We start from the raw sequence: 26,140 nt of genomic DNA on the forward strand, positions 1-26,140 counted from the left end.
GGAGGACTATTACAGAGTAACCAGGGACTTTGTATTTGACCGCTCCCATCAGTCATCTAGAATTGGGAAGTATCACCTTGATAATCACAGTGTTTTCATAAAACCTTGTCTTTAAATGAGGTTTGAACAGAATCTTTGAGAGGAGAATTTTATACACCCACCTCTGAAAGGTGACCACTATCATAATTTTGGATTATTTCTCTTTATTCTTTTTTCTAAATAGAATTTTTTTATTTCTAAAATTAACTTTCCCCCTAAAAGAATAGTAATTTTGTCTTATTGTGCCTACAGTCCCACTGGGTTCCCCATGCATCCTCTGCTGTTTCTGGGAGGCTCTTGTCTACTGGAGCTTATTGATGCATAAGATGTCTTCAGAGTGCGGCGCTGTTTTTTCTCATTCCGTTTCTCTAAGATACTCATTGTAGCTCGTACCAGAGATATGAAAAACATTCCCTGATGTGGTAGGAAGCATCTTTTACAGGCTGATACTTCCCATGACTATAGCACTTATTAGCTATTTCCTTTAGCTAATTTACTTAACCCCCTGAGCCTCTGTTTCTTCAAATTGAGATAAAATGCGATTACACACAAAAAACACTTACTGTAATATCTGCCTATAGAGGTGCTTTTTAAGTGTTGAACTTGCTCCAGAAAAATGGTACACAATTGTAATATAATCAATGCCATCAGGAAGGCTTTAGGTGGTTTTGGTTTTTGGTTTTTAATCTTTCCCCTAAAACTCACACAATGGCAGTGACTTAATTTTTTTTCTTCAAATGGTTTCCTATCCCTTCACTGTGGGGCTCTTTGGTGTTTATTTCTATACTTAAAGGAGACCACATTGGATTATTGAATTTTTAGCCCCAAATCCATTCCCCCAACCCAAGCTACTACTGCCCATAATGGTATTTTTGAGACCATGATTATACTGTCTTAATCCATCTAGGATACTGCAACAAAAATAACATAAAGGGCTTCGTGGCAGCACACATTATTTCTCAGAGCTCTGGAGGCTGGGAAGTCCCCATCAAGGCACTGGCGGATTCAGTGACTGGAGAGGGAGGGGGAGCTTTCTGGTTCATGGAAGGCCACCGTTCTCATAACGGCTGTCTTTTCAGTGTGGTCTCACCCAGCAGAAGCACAAGGCAGCTCTCTCAAGTCTCTTTACAAGGACACTAATCCCGGTCATGGAAACTCCACCCTCATGACCTCATCACCTCCCAAAGATCCGTCTCAGAATACCATCGTCATGGGCATTAGGATTTCCACATGTGAATTTGGGGGCGATACAAGCATTTAGCCTACAGCAACTATAGAACTTCTCACGTTCCATCTGTCCTCCAGAGGAATTGAAGTATCATGTCTAGGTGTTTCTTTACTAAAGGCTGATTCCTATTTTGATACATCAGTAATCTTTTTCTTTGCTGGATTAAAGGCATTTCTTTTTCTCATTGTGTTTCTCTCTCCCTACTCCTTCCCTCTTTTAATGTTATGAAATCAACGTTCAATATAATATTTTTATCAAAGGCTCTCCGATCCTTGCCTTAATATAGCTTTTGGGGGAAACTTCAACTGAAATGTTGCAAATGAGATAAGAATTCAGTATGTTATCTTCCTGACAAATAGATGCTATCCCTTTAAATCTTTTTTTCATAATAAGATGAGCATTAATAAATCTTAAAGCAATACCACCAATCAGTTAACTTCATTTTATTATAAGGAATACTTATTTCCTTATCTCTTATTTATCATCTCTTTTCTTGTCTAGAGGATGAACCCACTATTTTATTGATACTTACTTAAGGTGATAAGTGTTATTTATCATATTTTCCTTATAGCTATTACAAAAATCCTGAGTTGTGACTGCATACCTGTTCATTTTGATTTTTAAAATATTCTTTTTTATGTTTGGTAATGAATAAATTTTTCATCTAAATAAATAGAAATAATTTATCCTTCCTGCAATGGCCTACATCAGTGATCGGCAAACTCATTAGTCAACAGAGCGGCAAACCGTGGCTCACGAGCCGCAGTTTGCCAACCACTGGCCTAGATCAAGCATGTTAAATTGATGGCCCACGGGCCCCAAGGATCATTGATTTGGCCCGTGTTAGCCTTTGAGTTTGACATGGTAGGCCTAGATGGTAATCATATATCTTTCTGTTTTAAGCCTTTCCAAGCTTCTTTGTGTGTGTTCATTAGTTAGGAAACTGCTGCTGTTATGTCCTGTGCTGTGTGTCAAAGTGAAATATAATCAATCCAGTGGCCCTTGTCAGGTCACATTTACTAATTTTGGGCTAGTAATTTTGAGTGTGTTTTTGTTTTTTATTTTTGCCAGCATGCTGTCCACAGAAGCCAGCATGCATTCTGGGAAGCTGTCTATTCTGTCTTCTAATTGACTTCATGTGTGAAGCATTAATGGCTGCCAAGAGTTTCAAGAATGAAAATATTCAGCGTAGCTATAAGCCTGTTCGCCTGCAGCATTTGGCAGTGATTTATCTGTCGATTGCTCTTTAGATCCCTGACTATCAAATGTAATTAAGAATAAGGAAAGATAACCTAAGACAATGAAACTTTAAAAATCAATAAGGATAAGAAAATAAATTGAATAATCCTATCTTTAAGAAAATACCTCAATTGGAAAACCACACAAAATTGGATTTTACTGAGCTTTCCCATCCTTGCCTTTGTGTAAGAAGTAGAGGTCCTCCCCAGCTGGCGTGGCTCAGTGGTTGAGCATCTACCTATGAACCAGGAGGTCATGGTTGGGGCCCCAAATTGTGGGCCCAACCCCCAGAGTAGGGCATGCAGGAGGCAGTCAATCAGTATTCTCATCATTAATGTTTCTACTCTCTCCCTCTCTCTTCCTCTCTGAAATAAATAAAAATATATGTATTTTTGAAAAGTAGAACTCTTTTTCTAAAGATGGACAATGGACTCTTCATGTTTGAAAGTCACAATCATGAAATTTGTTTGCCCTTGGTTGGGTCAGAGTAAGCCTGCAATTACTGCTGCTTAGTCATTTATCATGGTCTCCAGAGACTGAAAGGAGTGGTTCCACCTCAGGGCCAACTCCGACAAGATTGTATTTATAATATAGTTTTTTTTGGTGCTACTTTACACGACAAAAAAAAAAAAAAATTTTAAATGGAGAAATGTCTAGGAATATTGGTTTACAGTAAAGACAAGTATGCAGTTTGGTATTTTGGAATTGGAAAAGAGAAACTTTTCAATTATCTTTTCTTTAATACTATTGATTTGATTCAGGACTTCATAAATTTTTTTAGGCTGAAGTACTTAAAATATTGCTAATATGTTTGGATTCCTTGTATGAATTTGGACATTTTGTAATATGGGGATTCATTTTAAACTATAAACAAAACAGGTTCTGGAAATTTGTCTCTTAAGGTCAAATGGCTAATAGATGAAAAGTAGACATAAGACTTCTTCAAATCTAAGGTTCTTATGTTAATCCGAGCCTTCCTTCCTTTGAAAAATATGGTTATTGAAAGGTTTTATTTTCAAGCTGAGGGCTTTTCATTTTCAGAGAGAATTTTTTTCTTTTTCTTTTTTATTACATATAGTAGTACATATATCTCCTTTTTTTTCTCCATTGACTTTCCCCTAGCCTCCCCTACCCCCTGTCGCATGCCTTCACCTCCCCCTCCTCAGGGTCTTGTGTCCATTACTTGTACTTATGTGCATGCATACAAGTCCTTTGGTTGTTCTATTTCCCTCCCTCCCCAACACTCCCCAGCCTTCCCACTGTAATTTGACAGTCTGTTTGGTGCTTTACTGCCTCTGTATCTATCTTTTTATTAATCAGGTTATAATGTTCTTTATTTTCCATAAATAAATGAGATCATGTGGTATTTTTCTTTCATTGCCTGGCTTATTTCACTTAACATAATGATCTCCAGGTTCATCCATGCTGCTGCAAATGGTGAGAATTCCTTTTTTACCTCAGCGTAGTATTTCATTGTGTAGATGTATCACAGTTTTCTAATCCACTCATCTGCTCATGGGCATTTAGGCTGTTTCCAAATCTTAGCTATGGTGAATTCTGCCGCTATGAACATAGGGGTGCATATATCCTTTCTGATTGGTGTTTCTAGTTTCTTGATATACTATATTCCTAGAAGTGAGATGACTGGGTCAAATAGGAGTTCCATTTTTAATTTCTTTAGGAAATTCCACACTTTTCTCCACAGTGGCTGCACCAGTCTGCATTCCCACCAGCAGTGCACGAGGGCTCCTTTTTCTCTGCATCCTCTCCAGCACTTGTCGTTTGTTGATTTGTTGATGATAGCCATTCTGACAAGTGTGAGATGGTACCTCATTATTGTTTTGATTTGCATCTCTTGGATGATTAGTGACTTTAAGTATGTTTTCATACATCTCTGGGCCTTCTGTATGTCCTGTTTTGAAAAGTGTCTATTTAGGCCCTTTGCCAATTTTTTGATTGGATTCTTTATCTTCCTTTTATTAAGTTGTATGAGTTCTCTATAAACCTTTATCAGATATAACATTGGCAAATATATTCTCCCATGCTCTAGACTCTCTTCATTTGTTGGTTTCTTTTACTGTGCAGAATCTTTTTATTTTGATGTAGTCCAATTTGTTTATTTTCTCCTTAGTTTCCATGGTCCTTGGAGCTGTATCGGTAAAGATAATGCTATGACATGTGTCTGATATTTTGCTGTCTATCGATTCTTCTAAGATTTTTAAGTTTTCTCATCTCATGTTTAAGTCTTTTATCCATTTTGAGTTTATTTCTGTGTATGGTGTAAGTTGGTGGTCTAGTTTCTTTTTCTTTCTTTCTTTCTTTCTTTTTTTCATGTATCTGTCCAATTTTCACAACACCATTTATTGAAGTGACTGCCTTGACTCCGTTGTTTTTTCTTGCCTCCTTTGTCAAATATTAATTGAGTATAATTGTTTGAATGGATTTCTGGGTTCTTTGTTCTGGTCCATTGGTCTATATGTCTGTTTTTGTGCCAGTACCAGGCTGTTTTGAGAACAGTAGCTTTGTAATATAGCTTGAACAAAGTTATGACTCTGAGAAGCAATATTATCTCATTTTAAAAAGTTTTACTGAGTATAATGCACATACCATTTACATCATCCATTTCATGTGTACAGCTTAATGATTTTAGTATATTTAGAGTTATGAAATCATCACTACAATCCATTTTAGAGTATTTTTATCACCATCACCCCTTCCCCCCAAATCCTGTACCCTTTAGCTGCCACCTCCTTAACACCCAAGCCCCTATTAGCCATAGGCAATCACTATTCTAATTTTGTCTCCATGGATTTGCCAAACCTGGACATTTTCTATAAACAAAATCGTATAATATGTTATCTTTTGGGACTGGCTTATTTCACTTGACATGTCTGCAAGATTCAATGTTGTAGCATATGCCAATACTTCATTTATTTTTATGATCGAATAATGTTCCACCAGTTTGTCCTACATTTTATTTATTCATCAGTTGATGGACATTTTTTTCTATTTTTTTCTATTTTTTTTCTATTGATGAGTAACACTGCTATGAACATTTATGTACAGGTTTTGCTTGGATATATGTTTTCATTTTTAAGGGTTATAATCTAGGAATGGAATTGCTGCATCATAGCGTTCCTCTATGTTTAAGCATTTAAAGAACATACAGAACTCTCTTTAAAGTGGCTGTGCCATTTTACATTTTTACCAGCAGTATATGCAGGTTCTAATTTCTCCCCTTGCTATTGTCTGCTTAAAGAAAGAAAAGAAAAGAAAAGAAAAGAAAAGAAAAGGAAAAGTAGCCATTTTAGTGAGTGTAAAGTAGTATCTCATGTGGCTTTGATTTGCATTTTCCTGCTGACTGATGATTTTGAGCATCTTTTCCTGTGTTTTTTGGCCACTTATATATCTTTTTGGAGAAATTCAGGTAGTTAAATATTCTCTCCTTCATTGCTTTTAATTTCCCTGGTCAGCTAAGTTACATTTCATTTCTACAGGAATGATTAGTAAAACAATATTATTCTCATGTTTCTAAGGAAAGGAAATGAGTTTGTGTGTGTTTCTTTTATGGGCCTGTTATTACAAAGAGCTTATCATACAGAAGCTCCAATAAAGACACATATTCTACTTTGATACTTTGTCCATGTGTAACATTTTTCTTAGTTTTCATATGAAATTAGTGGAATGCTTTTAGCTGTAGAATTAATAAAGATGTTTTAATAATAGTAGTAAGTATCTATTGATTTACTGAGTGCTTTCTATATTTTAAGCACTATGTACTATGTTATTATATTTATTATCTCATTTAATCTTACTAAAATACCCTGTCTGCGATAGGCACCATTTTCTTCTCGGAGACTGATAGAGATGAAATAATTACTCAAAGTCATTCAGTTAAAAGATGGTAGAGTCAGGATTTAAACTCAGGTTTGTCTAAATACAAAGTCAGTTTCTTAATCACTATGTTGTTTTAATACAGTCTTTTTGAGATGTAATATACATGTTATCACCATGTTTGTGCTTAGTCCACCATGTCATGTTGTGTTATTGGAGAAATCTCAGGGAGCATAATGCTTGTACTCTTTACTCATACTTTTCCTTCTCCATTTCCTTTGTAATTGGATAATGCATGAACGTTTACATTTAGGCTTTACATAAAGATCCTAATGAAGATGTTTTGAGCTAAAATCAATTAATTTTCAGTGTTATATGGGTTATATTTTTTATTTTAAAGATGCATAAAATGATTCCATGCCTCTTTTAAAAACGTTTATTGTTATAGTATTTCTTACCATACCTCTCACAAAGCCATTTTAATTTTTCTATATCCCTTCCTATTGTATGTTTTATACATACATTTTTAAAATTTTCATCTTCTCTATATTGTGCTGTAAAGATTTTCTATTTTGATACAAAATTTTCTATTTTGATACAAATGGCATGCTTATTTCCATTGAGTGAAAGTATCATAGATAATTAAATAATCTAGTTTTTATTGGATTTCTAAGTTACTTCCCATTTTTCTCTTCAAATATTCAATAGTTAAAAAAGTAATTATATATGTAAACTTTTTCCTTTCTTTTGGATTATTTTCTTGAGCTAAATATTTCAGAGTTTTAAAGATATAGTTTTATTAAATAGTTAGGTTATTATTATTTTTTAATAATTTTCCATGCTTACCTGAGCATGAGAGAGAGGTAGAATGTAGTAATTTATATCCAGGTTTCTGGCAGTATTATTTGTTACTACTGAGAACAGTTCAGTTGTGTCACTACTTCCTAAAGTCTAGGGAACTTTTCTTCTTAAGATCATTCTGCTTATTACCAAGAATCCAGATTCCTTCTGTCCAATGAATACAAGCTGTTATTAACTTGAATGTTATTTACTCACAGTGACTTTGTCCTGTGTAGGTTTTGCTTTGGGGAGGATCTATATAATAAAAGCCTAAGCTACCATTACAGCAGAACGACCGGTCACTATGATGAACATTGACCACCAGGGGGAAGATGATCAATGCAGGAGCTGCCCCCAGGTAGTCAGTGCACTCCCACTCATGGTGGTGAGCACAGCAGTGGTGGCAGGAGCCTCTCCCACGTCCATGGCAGCACTAAGGAGCAGGGAGTCAAGTGGTAAGGAGCAGTGAGCAGGCAGGCGGTAAGGAGTGAGGGATCCTGGGTTGCGGGGGTGGACAACCCCCAAGGGGTCCTGGACTGCAGAAGGGTGCAGGCCAGGTTTAGGGACAAAACCCCCGCCCTCCTCCTACACACACACACCCTCCCCCTACACACACACACACACACACACACACACACACACACATACACTGCACAAATTTTGTGCACAGAGCCTCTAGCTATTCATAAAAAGAGTAGGTGGTAATTCAATCCATTATAGATTTTTAAGTAAAAATTGTTAAAAAGTTAAGTATATTTTATTTATTTTACTTTAAGTCATTTGTGTATTATTATGAGTGCTTTTAAAATTCATCTGGAGATCATATTTAAATCTATGTCAGCGTTTTTTGTGGGGTTTTTTTTTTGTTTGTGTGTGTGTTTTTTGCTTTTATTTTATACTTTTTAAATGTTTTTTGTCACTCTTGCTTTATAGATTTATGGGCTATAAGTTTCAAAGGGACCCTATTTATTTCATACAGTCTATTGTCTGTTTCAGGAGATGTTCAAATAGAAGGTTTGGCAGCCTTTCAGAAGTGTTTGGCCAAATTGTCATTTATTCATCCTCTGATGAGCAGAGGTGGTGAGGAGAGCCAGGGAAGGGACATGGTGCAACTCCCCCCTCCAGCCCCGAGTCCACTGCAGCAGCGCACAGAGGCCAGGATTCTCTAGGCACAACACGAAAACCGTAACTTAGCATAAAAATATGGAAAATACAAGCCAGGCTGTGCAAGACCCTGTTCTGGATAAAAAGATTTCTCAGACATCTTTGACTTCTGTGAGCTCACAGTCTAGTTGGGGAGAACGCTGTGTTAAGCGCACTAAGTATATTTGAAATTCAGAAATAGTGCAGAGGAGAGACATAGCCATCAAAGGAATATTTCTCTCCACTCCAAGCAGCGGAGGGAAATAATATGTGCGAGAAGAGAGAGGCTCTGTGGCTTGCCAGTACCTTTAGTTTTTCTTTCTTGTTGATGTGAACAGCTGTATTGAGAGAAAACGCACGTATGTTACAAACTCACCCATTTAAAGTGTATAATTCCGTGGCTTTTTGAATGCTTAGCATTATACATCCATCACCACAATCCATTTTCGAACATTTCCACTACCCCCAAAAGAAACCCCTCACTCTCTGTGCCCTGCAGCCCTGGGAAGCGGTAATCTATTTCATGTCTGCATGGGTGTGCCTGCTCGGGCATTTCGTATAAATGGAGCCATACAATATGTGGCCTCTGGTGTCTGGTTTCTTTCACTTAGCATAATGTTCTTGAGGTTCATCTATGTTGTAGCATGTATCAGCATTTCATTCTTTTTTATGGCTGACAAATATCTCATGGTAGGACTATTCCACATTTTATTCATCTGTCCTTCAGCTGATGGACATTTGGGCAGTTCCCACCGGCGGGGGGGGGTGGGGGGGTGGGGGGGGAGCTAATATAAATAATGCTGCTGTGAACATTCATGTGCAAGTTCTTGTGTGGGACACATGTTTAATTTTTCCTGGATATATATCTAAGAGTGGGATTGCTGGATGATATAACTCAGTGTTTAACTATTGGAGGAACTGCTAGACCGTCTTCCAAAGCAGCTGTACTGCTTTACGTTTGCCCAGCATCCATCTTCCTTCTGCTCTCCCCAAATAGTGCAGATACTATGAGGTAGGCATTGCTATGAAGTATTGTTAGTTGTTGCCTTCACTGTTACTCAAAACTAACATGTATATGTTGAGCAAGAATAAGAATACAATAGCATATATTCTGTCATAGAAGAAGAATTATTAGGAAAGAGGAAAAGGGAGGCGCCCTGACCAATTGTTGGTTTTCAGCTTTATCTGGGACGTGGCTGCCTTGCCACTCAAGCTATTTGTCACCTGCCTTTGGTGGGTCGCCAAGCTTTGTCTTCATAGGTGCCATGGTTGGCCAGTAATCAGGAGCAATCCTCAATGGTTTGATGTTTGCCATACTATGGATGTTTCTCCTCCTAAAAACCACCGACATATATATATATAAATCAAAGTGCGAAAGCGTATGACCTATTTTGTTCGATTATCATGGGATCACTATTTTAAGTTAATTCTAGTATTAATTAAGGTAAAAATACCGATGTCGACCCTCTTTCAGGGAACCAGGAAGTACCTGGGATGCTTTTACACACGAAAAAGGCCCGTGAGCACTTGGTGGTGCGAGGCAGTTTGTCGCTCCATGCAGAGGAGTGTGTGCTCTCATTGCTTCCTCCCCTCGCTTCCAGGTGTGCGTTATCTGCTGGCACAGCTGGCTTTTGCAAGTGTGTTCCTTATTTTAACATTAGAAATAATTTCGTGTAAGCAGTCTGTTTGCCTTCGTAGCAACTTGCCCTTCATCTTTCCAAATCATTCTTCAACAGAGATGTTATATGGCTAGTAAACAAATGAAAAAAAAAAAAGTCACATTGTTGATCATTGGGAAATTTATACACCATTGGAATCACTAAAATAAAAAAAAACAACTGACAATACTACATGTTGGAGAAGGTGTGAAGCAATTGGATGCATTGCTGTCAGTAATCAGTAATATAACATAATATAACCATCATGGCAGAGCATTTGGTAGTTTCTTATAAAGCTGAACATAAACCTACCTTATGCAACATTTCTAATTCTAAAAATTAGAATTCTCATTTTTAAATTCTAATTCTAATTTCTAAAAAAAAATAGATATTTACCATGGTAAATGAAAACATGTCCACAAAATAAGACTTTTCCTTTCAGCTTTATTAATGATAGCATTTTTGGAAACAACCCACATGTCCATCAGCTGGTCAGTGGGTAAATAAGTTGCATGTATTCATACAGTGGAGTACTCTTGAGAAATAAAAAGGATTGGACCGTGCTATTTGCAACAATAAGGATGAATCTCAGAAACATGCTCCGTGAAAGAAGGCAGTCACAAAACAATTCATACATTATATTTTTATGGAACTCAATCGGCAAAAATCTGTCTATGGAAATAAAAATCCAAATAGTGGTCGATGGTTGGGGAGAAGGGCATAGACTAGAAAGGGGCATGGGGAATTTTCTGGACTGTGGTCTCTACTGTCCAGAGTAGGAGCTGCTAGCTACACGTGGCTAATGAGCTCCTGCACCTTGGCCAGTTCAAATTGTGATGATGTGCTGTAAGTGTACACTTCACCAACAAAGCCGTAGCACAAATAAAATGCAAAACCTATACTTATAAAGGGGTAATATGCTAATTAGACCAGATGTCCTTCCGGACAAAGCCACAGTGGCAAGCCCAAGGCAGAGGCAGTTAGGAGTGATAGGGCTGGCAGGGGAGAGCAGTTGGCGGAATCAGGCTGGAAGGCAAGTGAGCAGAAAGGAACCAGCAGTCCTGGATTGCATTGTAATGGGACCATGACTATTTTATGTTGTTTATGATCAGGCCTAAACTGGCAGTCGGACATCCCTGAGGGGTCCTGGATTAGAGAGGGTGCAGGCCGGGCTGAGGCACACGCCCCTCCCGTGCACAAATTTTGTGCACTGGGCCATTAGTATCTTATAATATTTTAAAATCAATTATATATTGAAATGCTAATATTTTGGAGATATTGGATTAAATAAGACATATTCAAATTAATTTCATTTGTTTTGGTTTGTTTTGTTTTACTTTTTAAAAAATATGGCTACTAGAAAATTTAAAATTGCCCACGTGGCTCACATTTTATCTCTATGGTCACATCTTGATTAGGGTGGTGGTTACAACAGCATATGTACGTACATCTGTCTGAATTCACCAAACTGCATAATTAAGATCAATACTTTTTACAGCATGTTATACTGTAAAACCTACAATTTTTTTCATGCTGGTTACCGGATTACCATACTATCTGATATTAGATTTCACAAAAATCTTGTAATATACGTGATATTTGCTGATAGGTATAGAAATCTAACCTCCAGTCGACGTAGAAATGTGGTCACATGGGGATTTGAGTGCTCTTGGGTTTAACTGCAATTCCTGTGCTTTTTCCACTCCGTCATGTTGCCTTACCAACTGAGATAAAAGTGTGAGTACACTTTGGGGGCTGTTTAAGTTTTGCTCCTTCCATCATTGATTTCTGACCCTGCGCTGTGTGCGTGGTGATGAATGAGTCACAATCATTTGGAAAGACCATTCTGTAACTGCATAGGCATCGAGTAACCTCACTATTGTGTCTCCAAGAGGAAAAGAACTTTCAGGGCGAGCACATGGCCGATGGTTGGAGGAGAAAAACGGCTTGTGTTGTGTGCAGAAATGAAATTCAGGAGGACTCACTCACTTTTACCATCTCTTCTCATGTCTGGAGATGAAGACGGGAGGCAGAGCCAGCCCTCTGTCTCCTTCATCAGCTGTGAGTCTGTTGTAGCAAAAATTAATAGGCGTTGCGGGGCCCCTGAAGAAAAGTTCTTTCATCTTGCCCAGCTCCAAGAGGGTGTTATGTTTTCAAAGTGGAGTATTGTACAACCGAGAGACAGATAAGGAGGGGAGGGCCTTCCTGCGGATTGTTGACCGCTGGAAGAGTTCACTCCGGGCCATTTGTCACAGCAGCAATTTTCCCGGAAATACCCCGTGCCAAGGTTATGTTTTGGCTATTCTACCCTTTTGTATTGATTTGTTTTCTGAAGTCACAGGGGGAAGGTAGTTGTCCCTGCCCTCTCCCATCATCCAACCCTTTGTCTGGCGGCTCCCTCTGAGCACGGTGGGGTGGGAATGATTTTCAATGGCACGCAGCAGGTTTGGAAGGTTTCAGGGGAGTGAGTGTGGTATAGAAGCGGCCAATGGGAATCCTGGAAGTTGTGGAAGCATTTTTCCAGCGTGATAAACATAATTTAATATGGAAATGTGATCCATTGTGCCATGGCAGGGTTTCTCAGCTGTGTACAGTACGGATTCTGTCGCCTACTGTGGATTCAGTATTTATTACACTCTGGAACCTCTTTTGTTGTTCGTATGTTTTGTTTGTGGGGACTTTAAAAGGTGGATTGCCTGTTCAGCCTTGCAGAGGAGTTGATTAAGTTTAATTTGCTATGCATTAGAGAAGGAATTTGCTGGTCTTTTTGAACTGAGCTCTACATTATTTGCAGTTGGGACATGTTTTTTTGATGCCTTCAATTCTTCTAGGGCAAGAAAACGCTTTTTCTCCATTTGTTGAATCTATTTCCATGCTGAGCTTTTTATATGCCACAATGACTCTTTGCAGTTGAAAGTTGTAGTTTGGCCTTATTTTTAACTTTAAAAGGACAGCAGGAACTTGACTATTATTAAACATTCGTGGATCTTATAACACTTACTTTGTCAATCTGTAAGTAGATTCTAAAATATGGTTTAAAATGGTTTTTCATTTTCTAAATAAAATTTTAACTGACTGTAGTATGTTTATATAATGGAATAGCATTCACACATAGCCATGTGTGAAATGTGTGAGAAAATAAAGATATGGTGTGTATTTTTTCTTTAAATAGAGAAGAATTAAGCTTCCCGCTATTCTTTAATTGGTTGTTTTTAAATTTTTTTAAGAAAGCATTTGAAGATCATGTGAAGTTCAGCAGCAGATCAAAACTTACCATAGAAAATTTTAAATGGAAGATCTTGAAATGTCACCATTTCTTGTTTTTGCTTTTATACTTCAAACCTCTTTCCCTCTGCTATTTGCCCTTTTCCATACTCAGATTTGCTATGTTCTTTAGATACTCTACTCTGAAAAACTTACCTCAGCTTTTAAAGTTATAACATTTAGGCGCTTCTCATGTCTCCTATACATGATTTTAATCCAATTTTCTGTTTCTTTGGTGCTTAAATAATGTTTCTGTGAAAAGCTTTCTCTCTGGAATTGGAATCGTGGTCTTGGAGGATTATTAACTGATGTGAGTAGTTTGTGACCGAGCGTGAATGCTGCCGGGTTTCCAGCCAGGAGTTTCCGGCTCTCGGTGACAAACCCAGGGCATTCTTTCCAAGATCAAACGAATTGGACACTGGGCGGGTTTTAATGATGCCAGTTAACATCAGAAGAGCTGGGCTCTGAGGTTGCAAACTGCGCTCATCTGAATAAATGCCACTGAGCTGGAAATAATGACATGACTAAAATGATGCTAATTGTGTGCCTTTCTGAAATTCCAGTGGAAAAAATATATATTGGTTTAAGCTTATACAAGAGGTGGTTTTTCTTTGGTGGGGAGGGGTGGGGGTGGGGGAATAAATGGGGTGTGGAGAGAGGATAGTAGACTAAGTGGCATTAATGGTTTGAAAGCTTTTATGGATTTTGTGATCTGAGATTGAAAGCACTATTTTGATATCTTTCAAGAAATTAGTAGGTCTTTTAAAATATTTTATTTAATATATAAGGGTATATCCCTAACTGGCTTAGAATTAAGCTTTTTACCAAAAAAAGGGGGGGGGGGATTATCTGTGGTATTTAAGCTCATCTCCTACTATATAAATGTGCTGATAAAAACATATGTATCTCATCTTCTCTTGGCCTAGGATAAAATATCACTAAGAGACTCGTTTCTGGAAACACAAATGTTTCCAAATTAGACTTTACCTTGAGTGGGTGACTAAAATCACTTGTTAGTAAAAGGCAGTGCTTAGGAAATTTTTGGCATTAAAACAGTAAGAATTTGATAAGTCTTTACATAGGTACCAAATTACACAAAATGCCTCTCCAACAAGGACACAAATCCAGCAGTAGTATTTAAAAATGATAATATACGCATTTGGTTTTAAGGTCGTTTAGTTTTAAGCTTGAGAGACTTTTCATAGTTGACCTAAAAGGATTCATCAGTCTGTGGACTGTATTATTAGTTGGATGTTATTCTAACGCCTTTTCGTGGGTTAAATACACAATTACTTATCTTTATGATTTAGATGACTTCATGCAATATAGGTCCTGTTGTCTGGTTTTTGAGCTTTATTAAAAGCTGGACCTAATTCTTCTCAATAGCCGGGTGGAAGGTATTGTCCCAGGTTCTAATTCAGGGGTACGAGTCAGATGTTCTCATGAATCCCATTCTTTTTGCTTTAGAGCCACGGCATATTCCTCTACTTACGTAAGTGGTCATTTGAGCAATTTGCTTGCTTAAACATATGACAGGGACATATAGCTTTGTTTGAAATACAGGCCAAACAAAAGAATGCCAATGGCCTTATTTCTTTCTGTTACACTTACAACTTCGGTTGGAGGGTATTTTCTTTTTTTTTTCTTCTTCTTTTTCCACTTGTTTGGCTCAGCTACTCCATCTAAATTATGGACTTCACAGAATGATGAATGGCATTGATTTCTAGTGTGTAGAGTAGGGTCTTCCAAAGTTTGGGGATAGCATGTGCTTCCGACTTAGAGCTTCTAGAGATGAAGCTTAGGCTGTCTACTTTTAACATTTTTAAAAATATATATATTTTATTGATTTTTTACAGAGAGGAAGAGAGAGGGATAGAGAGTTGGAAACATCTATGAGAGAGGGTCATCGACCAGCTGCCTCCTGCACACCCCCTACTGGGGATGTGCCCGCAACCAAGGTACATGCTCTTGACCGGAATCGAACCTGAGACCCTTCAGTCTGCAGGCCGATGCTCTATCCACTGAGCCAAACCGGTTTCGGCTAGGCTGTCTACTTTTAACCGAGTTCCCCAGAGACACTGATGGGCAGTGAAGTTTGAGGCCATTGTCAAGAGCAGCAGTCTGTAAAGTAAACTGTGTGTAAGTCCACTCATGTGGTATGGGGAAAAAATGTTAGAACATTTATTTATCTTAAAAAGAGAGAAGTTAAGCCTTCATTATACTTAATACATGGAATGATGGCTTCTTTACCTGCACTTCATCAGATGATCCTGTGTCACCTGTCAGCAGACCAGGGGTCCCAAAGGAAGGAGGGAATCCCCAGGGAAGACTGGGTGCAGCATCACCTCCCCTTTCACAGAAAATGGCCGGCTGTTGCAGTTTATGGATATCAGTGACATGAATGTATAGGAGATATATTTAGTGCCATCATTTTATTAGACATGCTGGTTTCAGGTGCAGATTGTTGAAAGCCTTGTCTGAAGCACTGCTCCTCAGCTTTGGGGAATGTCTTTGTTCTTCATATTATGCCTAAGCACAACTAAACACAAATTGTTTTTTGTGTGTTTTTTTTTCCAAGTCAGGTAATAGCTGTATTTTTCTAACAGCAGTATCTTAAGAAAATAACAGAATTGAGATGTAATTCACATATCATAAAGTTCACTCTTTTTAAAATGTACAATTCAGTGATTTTTTTTTTTTTAGTAGATTCACAAAGTTATACTTTGACCACCATTATCAAATGCCAGAATACTTGAAATCATTGCTGTGGTGAGCTAAATAATGGCACCCAGACCCTAATCTCTGGAGCCTGTGGATGTAACCCTTATGTAATTAAGGGGACTTTGCACATGAGATTACATTAAGAATCTTGCGATGGGGATATTATGCTGGATTATGCAGGAGTGGAATTTTTGGGTCATATGACAAGTCTGTTTTTAACTTTTGAAGGAATTGTCAAACTAGTTTTTCTTCCTAGTGGATATACCATTTTATATTACATACCAGCAATGGTATAAGAGTTTCAGTCCTTCCATATTCTTGGCAACATTTGTTACTGTCCTTATTGGGTACGAAGTGGTATAGCTCGTGGTTTTGATGAGCAGTTTCCTGATCATTTATGGTGTTAAGCATCTCTCTATGTTGTTTATTGGTAGATTATATTATTTACAGTATTTTTCACTGAGATTAGGAATGGCAGACATTATTGTATTACACGAAAGTTCAAATATTATTGAACTTAAAGATGTTACACATTTTTTAAAATTAAGGACCATTGTTCCAAATAGTCTTACTTTGCCTAATATTTTTATTACTATAGCTCATGTATATGACATATAAATAAGTGCTCATGTGTATAACATATATGCTGGTGTGCTAAACATTTGGTACCAGTAGAGATGTACAAACAAGCATGTTTACAGGTCACTGGTCCAGAAAATATTTCTGTGGAACTTAGGCTACAATATCTTTCAAAGGTATCATACAAGCCATCATTATGAAGAGGTCTGCTTAAGATGACTTTTCTCGGATTTTGTTTTATTCATTAATATAGAAATGCTTTGAAGGAATAATGCACTGACTCTAAAGAAATTAGAATGTCATTCACTTAGAGAAACAGTCTTTCAATGGGTAATTGAGGAATGAACGTCATTATATAACCACCATACAAGCAAGAGAAATTACCCCTTATCAGATGCATCATTGTCAAATATGTTCTACCACACAGTGGGTTCCCTTTCCATTTCGATGCTCGTTTATTTTGTGTGCAGAAGCTTTTGATTTTGATGTAGTCCAATTTGTTTATTTCCTCTTTGTTTCTCTTGCCCTAGGAGATGTATTGGTGAAAATTCTGCTACATGAGATATCTGATATTTTGCTGCCTGTTTTTTTCTAGGAATTTTATAGTTTCATAATTTACATTTAATTATTTTATCCATCTTCAGTTTATTATGGTGTAGGTGGGTGGTTTAGTTTCATTTTTTCTTTTTTGCATCTGCCTGTCCAGTTATCCCAACACCATTTATTGAAGAGACTCTCTTTATTCATTGCATGTTCTTTCCTCCTTTATCAAACCTACAGTCAATGTCATAGTCAATGGGCAAAAACTAAAACCATTTCCCCTTAGAACAGGAACAAGACAGGGTTGTCTGCTTTCATCACTTTTATTCAGTATAGTAGTGGAAATTCTAGCCATACCAGTCAGACAAGGAGGACAAATAAAAGGCACCCAAATTGGAAAGGAGGATAAAAAACTGTCATTATTTGCAGATGACATGATATTGTTTATAGAAAACCCTAAAGACTCCACCAAAGCTACTAGATTTAATAAATGAATTCAGCAATGTAGCAAGATACAAAATTAACAGCCAGAAATTGATGGCATTTTTATACAACAATAATGAACTCTCAGAGAAACTAAAAAAAATGCCATTTGCCATTGTAACAACAAAAAAAACAAACAAAAAACAAAAAAAAAAATTAAGATATTTGGGAATAAACTTAAGGAGACTAATACTCCAAAAACTATACAACATTGAAAAAAAATAAAGAAGATATAAACAAGTGGAAAATTATATCGTGTTCATGGATTGGTAGAATTAATAACATTGAAATGTTTATACTACCCCTAACAATATATAGATTCACTACAAACCCTAGCAAAATACCAATGGTATATTTCACAGATCTATAAATTCTCCAAAAATTTATATGGAACCAAAAAAAAAAAAGAAAAGAAAAAACCCTGAATAGCTGCAGCAATCTTGAGAAAGAACAAAGTTGGAAGGATTACAATACTGGATATCAAACTATATTACAAAGCCATTGTAATCAAAACAGCTGGTAGTGGCACAAGAACAGGTATACAGATCACTGGAATAGAACAGAGAACCCAGAAATTGACTCAAGTCTTTATGCTCAATATTTGACAAAGGAAAGAAGAGCATACAATGAAGCAAATCTTTATTTTCCTTTCTTAAAGCTAGTGTCCATCTCGTTGGAAACAGCCTACTTCTTGGTGCTTCTATTTTCCTTTCAATGGATTTTAACTGCAATCCAAACTGTTTTAGCAGCCACTAGTACAATTTCAATACAAAAGAGTAGGGATAAAAGAGCACGAAGGAGAAACAAGAGCTTAAAAATCTCTTTACATCTCCCACTTGGCCTGGGAAACTTTCCCAAATAATATTAGGGGAGTTTCATAGTAACTACATTCAGCATTTTTGGATGAGTCTGATGTCAAATGAACATCTTTGGTGTCATTCTCATCAGACCTCAGAAAAGATGTTGATTCAAGTACCCATGGAAGTTGAATTCTGATGAAGCACAACCAGCCTAGTACCAAAAATGGATGGTGGTTCAGTAAACACTTGTTGAGTGCATACCCCTTGCCAAGTACTGTGTTTAGTCTTTTCACAGGCATCTTCATAGTAACCTTGTGAGTGTGGTATTAACACTGTGATGGCTGATTTTGTGTCTACTTGACTTATCTGAAGGGTACCCAGATAGCTGGTAAATCATTATTTCTGGGCGTGTCTGTGGGGATGTTTCTGGCAGAGATTAGATTTGATTCAGTAGACTGAGTAAAGAGATCTACCTGCCCTCAACAATGTGGGTGGCATCAACCCATTCATTGAGGGCCCAGATGGAACAAAAAGGCAAAAGAAAGACAAATTCTCTTCTTGATCTAAAACATCCATCTTCTCCTGCCCTTAGACATCTGAGCTCCTGATTCTCAGGCTTTGACGTTTTGGGACTTTAAGATGTGGCCCCTAGTTTTTAGGCCTTTGACTCAAACTGAATTATATCACAGGCTTTCCTGATTCTCCAGCTTGCAGGTGGGTGATTATGAGATTTCTTGGACTCCATAATTGTGTAAGCCAAGTCCTATAATAAGTCTCTCTCTTTCTTTCTTTCTTTCTTTCTTTCTTTCTTTCTTTCTTTCTTTCTTTCTTTCTTTCTTTCTTTCTTTCTTTCTTTCTTTCTTCTATCTATCTATCTATCTATCTATCTATCTATCTATGTATCTACCTATGTATGTATCTATCTATCTACCGTGTTTCCGCGAAAATAAGACATCCTCCGAAAATAAGACCTAGCGCATGGAAAGATAAGACATCCCCTGAAAATAAGACCTAGTGCAACTTTGGGAGAAAAAATTAATATAAGACACTGTCTTATTTTCGGGGAAACAGGGTATCTATCATCTATCTATCTATCTATCACCTATCTATCCATCCATCTATCCATCTACTTACCTATCATCTATCTATTTTCTATCTATCATCTATCTATCGGTTCTGATTTTTAGAGAATCCTAAGTAATAAAATCTACCCTAATTTACTACCCAAAATACCTGTTCACCTGGTGTTAAATAGGCCCACACACTGAATCTAAACTCTTTTTGTTATTTTTGTGTGTGTGAAAAGCAAAAAAATTGGATGAAAAATCAAGACTACTACTGGCAAAACCAACAGTTTTGCTATAGTACTTTCTTAACTTCTCTGGGGTCTAAAAAGCCTTGGGAAGCTTTCCTTACAAACATCTCCCTCCTTTCCTGGGCACCGAGCCCTATCCTTGTTTCTACGTGGTTGCCGACATTTCTCTTTGGTGTCCTTTGTTTCCCCTTCTTTTTAAATGGTCTCTTCTGTGGCAGGCGGACTCTTGGAAATCAACAATCTATCTTCTCTTCAGAAGTTGTGGTTTGCTTTCTTGAAAGGGCCCTTAACCACTGCCGAGGGACTGGTGTTTTTCTGGGATTTCTGATACAGCTATTCCGTTGTGATGTAGGCTTCTGAGAATAACTGAAGAAGACATTAATTGTTCACTTTGAGTCGTGGATTTTTTATATGGACAGTCATTTGAGTTTTTGAACTCCTTCGTATTTGCTTAGGAGTGGTTTGGGTTTGCTGTCGCCCAAGAGAGTGGGGTCCAGGGAGTTAGTAATGACAATTTGCAGAGAACGATTCATTAAAGCCACAGTCTCCTAGCTGGAGTGCATTGGGAAACCTGAATACTTTCTAAGGGGCAGATACACATCAGTACTTTTAAAAAAATATAATTTATTGATTTTTTATAGAGAGAAAGAGAGAGGGATAGATAGTTAGAAACATCAACGAAAGAGATTCATCGATCAGCTGCCTCTTGCACACCCCCTACTGGGGATGTGCCCGCAACCAAGGTACATGCCCTTGACCGGAATTGAACCCAGGACCTTTCAGTCCCCAGGCCAACACTCTATCCACTGAGCCAAACCGGTTTCGGGAACATCAGTACTTTTAAGTGACTACATTTCCAGAGCTTCAACCTCACTGCCTGCTCTTCACTAACATTTATCTGAGATCATGCTGCTTTTACTTTCCCAACTCTCCTTCCTCCTTTGTAAAAGGAGAGTAGATCTCTGCTTATTTAATATTTCTTAGACCATTACTCTGAGGTCTAAAACCTTCAGGGCTTCACACAGGGACAAGTCAAAATACTGACTTTGGCAGAGAAATTTTAAAATCGAGTTGCCATTTCTCTCTTCCACACAAGTCACACCCTTTCGGTTCTTTATTTTATTTTTATGTTTAATGATAACTTATCAATATTTCCAATATATTTACGTTGTTTTGATCAATAGCTGTTTTCACAATACAATGGCACAGTTGAGTAGTTGTGACAGACTGTGTGGCCCACAACGCCTAAAATGAAGTCTAGCCCTTGGTAGAAGTACCCAGCCCTGTGCTAGCTGTTGGTGGGCCAATGAGTTCATTCATTCATTCATTCATTCATTCTTATTTCGAGGGTCATGCTTTCATGTGCCAAGCACTGTGGTAGATGCTGCATATGTGTGTGGATGGAAAAGATTTATTTACACTTATCCCAACCTTGTTTTGGGGAACTATTTTTATAATAATTCACTGGATTTTAGCACTAAAAAAGCAAAGTAATTCTTAAAGAAGTACTGCTATTTTTTTCTTTTCTTTTGAACTTGTAGGTTATAGGTTTAGCCTTCAGTTTTTATTTTCTTCATCAGGAGCTTGCTTGTTTCTTTGTGGGAGGGGTCACAGGTATATTTTCTTCTTGTTCTTAGGGGGGTATAGGTAGATCTGTATAAGCCTTTCAGGCCCTAAAGACTGATCTTCACTTTTGTTATCAAAGAATTCATCAGTTCTCTTATTTGAAAATCTGTAGATACAGAAAATCTGTAGGACGGGGGGTGGAAGAATCATTTTCAGTGAACATGTAATCAGGTTAAGTTCCAGTAACTGTCAACATTAGTTACTTAGAAATGTATTCATGAAACTTCGTATTTTAAAGTGGAATGAACTCGATAGGAATCCCTAAAAGCTTCCTCTTTGCAATTTAAAATTGCTCTTAAAGTGTTCTCAGAGTCTCCGAAGTGACTGCCATCAATTATTTTTTATACACAGCATGTTGATTTTTCAATATGAAATGGCACGAAGTTGTATTTCTGTCTCTTCTGCAGTGCAGTCATAATAGTCCCTTTAGCCCTTTTTAAAAATAAATGGGTGGTATTTTATGCTTGTTGCTGATGGATACTCAGTTTGCATGGCCTTTAATTTTGTAGCTGCTGAACTACAACTTTCTGGCAGTTTGGTTTTGGGGGTTTTGAGCCATTTTGATTGAATTTCTAATATTTTTCCTTACTACCTTGGCATTTGACCTCCATTTATCTGAATAGGGAGAAGGATAAAGCACTAATCATTCTCTGGTGAAGGGATATTTCTGACAATTCTTATTGCGCACTTGCGAGTTCATGCCAGAAGAATGTTCAACATGAAATAGATCATTAATCCAGACAGAATCCAGAAAAACTGAAAAATGCACGTCCCTGCAGGAGTCTTTGTGTCATCCTCTCTGTTCCTGCAGGGAAATCAATGGAGTTTGCGTTGGAAGATACTGTTCCCTGTCGGGAGGTATCTCAGGGAAGCTGCAGCTCCTCACTGAGGAGGAGAGGAACCTGGCATCCCTGACCCAGGGCGGCTTGCTGGATCAATCTGGGTGATAAATGCCGCTCTGTTTCTACTTGCGTCATTTACTCGGTTCTAAGTCTCTTCTGTTCAGAGAATAGAATTACAAGTCTGCACTACGAACTGCAAACAGTTTTTTAGAAATACAGACTAATTTGAAAAGTCTCTGACGCACCTCCTTTATTATTTTATTTTTTAAAATATATTTTATTGGTATTTTACATAGAGGAAGGGAGCGGAATAGAGAGCTAGAAACATCCATGAGAGAAACATGGATCAGTTACCTTCTGCCCACCCCCTACTGGGATGTGCCCGCAACCAAGGTACATGCCCTTGACTGGAATCGAACCAGGGACCCTTCAGTCCGCAGGCCGACGCTCTGCCCACTGAGCCAAACCGGTTTCGGCTGTACCTCCTTTAGAAAGGGCACAGTGATGTTCGGGATTGTTGATGTGAAGCAGTTTTACCGGATCAAGTAAAACTGTTTCTGATGGACGGAGATTTAGAAATGTGTCTGGGATTTAGATATGTGCCTTGAGGACAGAGGTTGAGCAACCCTACTAGAAAATCATCAGAATTACTGTCCTTTAGGTTCGAAGGGACTTAAAAAGGCAAACTCAGTACGTATTCCTATTTCCCACAGCACTACCTTGATAATGAACTCGTCTCAGACACTAAACGACTGTGAAATTGCTTACATAAACCTGTTAGTCATTTTTTACACTTAAAACCTTTAGCCCCATGTTATTGGGACACGAAAGAATGTTATTTTTCCCATTGTTCCTGCTCCATTGATTGTGTCTCCTTAGGCTCCCTCTTGGCCCCTGTTTTGGTAACAGAAGCATCCTGTTTGAATGGTGTGTGCTGAATTAGCTTAAGAGGGCTTCAGCACATCACGATGACTCGAGTCCTTTAATTGCGAAGGCAGTTTCTTTTACCTTCATTATGCAAAGGGCAAATAAGGCGGATTTCATAGCCTAAAGGTTTTTATAAAAGCTTTTCCTTCGGTTGGAGTAAAGCCTCAGAACAAAAGGGAGTAGGCTGCTCTCCAGAATTGCTAGAAATAGCTTTTGGAAGTAAAATCAGACGAAAGCTATCCGCTCCTCTGCGGAGGCGCAGAGTCATTCTCACAGCACAAGCCTTAGAAGCCAGGGCTCCGGTTCTTTGGATTCCTTATTTTCCCCATTGGATGTAACGGCCATCCCCATCTTTCACAGCGCATAAAGCACATTTGCATACAATTGTCTCTGCGTGGCCTTGACTGTTAACGTGGTGGCTATGCACAGAGCAGGTGTTACTGGTAGTGTTTCCTGTATGGAGCTGGGGAAGCAGATTGAAGGAGATGAATGACTGCCGTAGTCACACAGCCACCACATGGGAGAGCCCGGGGTTTCTGACTCCAGTCATGCACTTTCCAGGGTACCAAACTGCACAGGGCCTTTGTAATCTGCGCTGTTTAGCGTTGCGAAGATTCTTGGGAAAGAATAACATGGGAGAAGCGTCATTCTCCGGAGAAACAAAAATAGAAACAAAATATGCATAATGCAAGCACTTAGAATGGGATAGATTCTCCAGAAGCTCATAGGCAAACAAAGCAAGATGTTCAGAGTCATTTGTGCATAAATATTCATAGGCTGTATGTGCACAATCCCTAGGTATTGCTCCTCCCATTTTATTTACTTATTTTTGCTGCTTTTGCCCTTAATGTTGAATGATGAATTTAGTGTTAGAGGCCAGCAATTTCCTTCACACTTTTAAGATCTTACTGCATAATCGTGTTAATTTTGAAAAGTCTGTTGTTTCTATAAATTGTTTCCTTGTATATAGTCTTTATTTTCTTCTGTTTAGCTCTGAAGATTATTTTGTTGTTGTTTTTTTTGTTTGTTTTGTTTTTTACTTTTGGTGGTAAACAGTCACATTATATAATGTATATAGATACAAACTTATTTTTAGCTGTCCTACTTAGGACTTAGAGAATTAATGTCCTTCATTGATTCTGAAAAAAATCAGCCATTAATTCTTTAAGTAATACATTTTTTCTATTCCTAATGTTTAACCTTTATTTCAAAACTAGAGGCTCAGTGCATGAAATTTGTGCACCTGTGTGTGTGTGTGTGTGTGTGTGTGTGTGTGTGTCCCTCAGCCCAGCCTGCACCCTCTCCAGTCTGAGACCCCTCTAGGGATGTCTGGTGGGATTAGGCCTAAAGGGGCAGTTGGACATCTCTCTCACAATCCAGGATTGCTGGCTCACAACTGCTCATCTGCCTGCCTGCCTCCCTGATGGCCTCTAACAGCTTCTGCCTACCAGCCTGATCTATGCCTAACTGCTCCCCTGCTGGCCCAATTGCCCCCAACTGCCACCACCTGCAGGCCTGGTTCTCCTCAACTGACCTCCCCTGCAGCCCTGGTCCCCCCCCCCTAACTGCCCTCCTCTGCAAGCCTGGTTGCCTCTAACTGCCCTCCCCTGCCGGTCTGGTTACCCCTAATGGCCCTCTCCTGCAAGTCTGGTTCTCTCCCCCCCCTCTCCCCCCCCCCCCCCCCCCCCCCCCCCCCGCCCCGCAATTTCTCGCCCTTGCAAACCTGGTCCCTTCCAACCTCCCTCCCCTGCAGGTCTAGTTGCCTCCAACTCCCCTCCCCTACAGGCCTGGTCCCCCCCAACTGCCCTCCCTTTCAGGCTTGGTCTCTCCCAACTGCCCTCTCCTGTTGTCCATCTTGTGTGTTGGAGTGATGGTCATTTTGCATAATACCTCTTTATTATATAGAATAACGTTAAACTTACAGAAAAGTTTCAAAATGTAATACAGAACAACGTATATGTAGAATGGAATATTATTTGGCAATAAGAAGGAATAAGTACACATGGGATGACATGAAGGAACCTTAAAAGTATTGTTAATTGAAAAAAGCCAATAACAAAAGACATGTCCTGTGATTTTATTTATAGAAAAGGTCTAGAAAACACATATTGACAGAGACAAAAAATAGAGTTATGGAAGCATGGGAGGAAATGAGGAATAACAAATGATTACGGGCTTCCCTTTGGGGTGACGAAAAGATCCTAAAATTGATTGTGATGGTTGCAACGACTTTGTGAGTACACAAAAGCCATTGAATTGGCCCAGCCAGTATTGCTCAGTGGTTGAGCATTGACCTATGAACCAGGAGATCGTGGTTCTACCCCTGGGGGTGAGGCTCGATCCTCTCTGCAGAGCGTGCAGGAGATGGCCAATCAATGATTCTCATCATTGATGTTTCTGTCTCTTTCCCTCTCTCTTCCTCTCTGAAATCAATATATATATTAAAAGCCATTGTATTCTGCTTTAAATATGTAAATAGTATGGTCTGTGATTTATGTATTTTTTTAAAGCTGTTATTTTTTTTAAAAGAAATAAAAATAGCATAGACTTCTCGTATACATTTTTCATCTGTTTTCCCTAATGTTTACACCTTGCTTTCATCATTATAGCACAGTTACCAAAAATAAGAAGTAAACATTGGTACAGTGCTATTGACTAGACTATGGACTGTATTCAGATTTCATCAGTTTTTCCACTAATGACTTTTTACTGTGCCATGATCCCAGTTGTCATGTTTACTCACTCTTCCAATCTAAACCAGTTTCTCAGTTTCCTTTGCTTTCACAGCCTGGGGGCTTTTGAAGAGTCCTGTTAGTTATTTTGTGAAATGTCCTTTGGTTTGGGTATATAGATGTTTCCTCATGATTAGGTGTATTATTTTAGAATATTACAGAAATAATATGGCTTTCTCAGTATGTCTTATCAGGGGTGCATGATGTTGATAAGTTTTATTACTAGTGATGTTACCTTTAGTTTGTTAAGGTGATGTATCTTAAGTTTTTCCATAGCAAATTACTATATATTTTTTGTAAATAATAAATGTCTCACAGGAGAGACTTTGA

General features: G+C 38.2%; 1 protein-coding gene across 1 annotated transcript in view; it reads left to right on the top strand.

Annotated features, from left to right (window-relative positions):
* Positions 1–26,140, top strand: part of FOCAD (focadhesin) — a 274,520-nt gene that overhangs the window by 130,897 nt on the left and 117,483 nt on the right. The window lies entirely within an intron of this gene.

The sequence above is a fragment of the Pipistrellus hanaki genome, assembly GCF_964339955.1.
Source record: "Pipistrellus hanaki genome assembly, chromosome: 11".
NCBI lineage: Eukaryota > Metazoa > Chordata > Mammalia > Chiroptera > Vespertilionidae > Pipistrellus > Pipistrellus hanaki.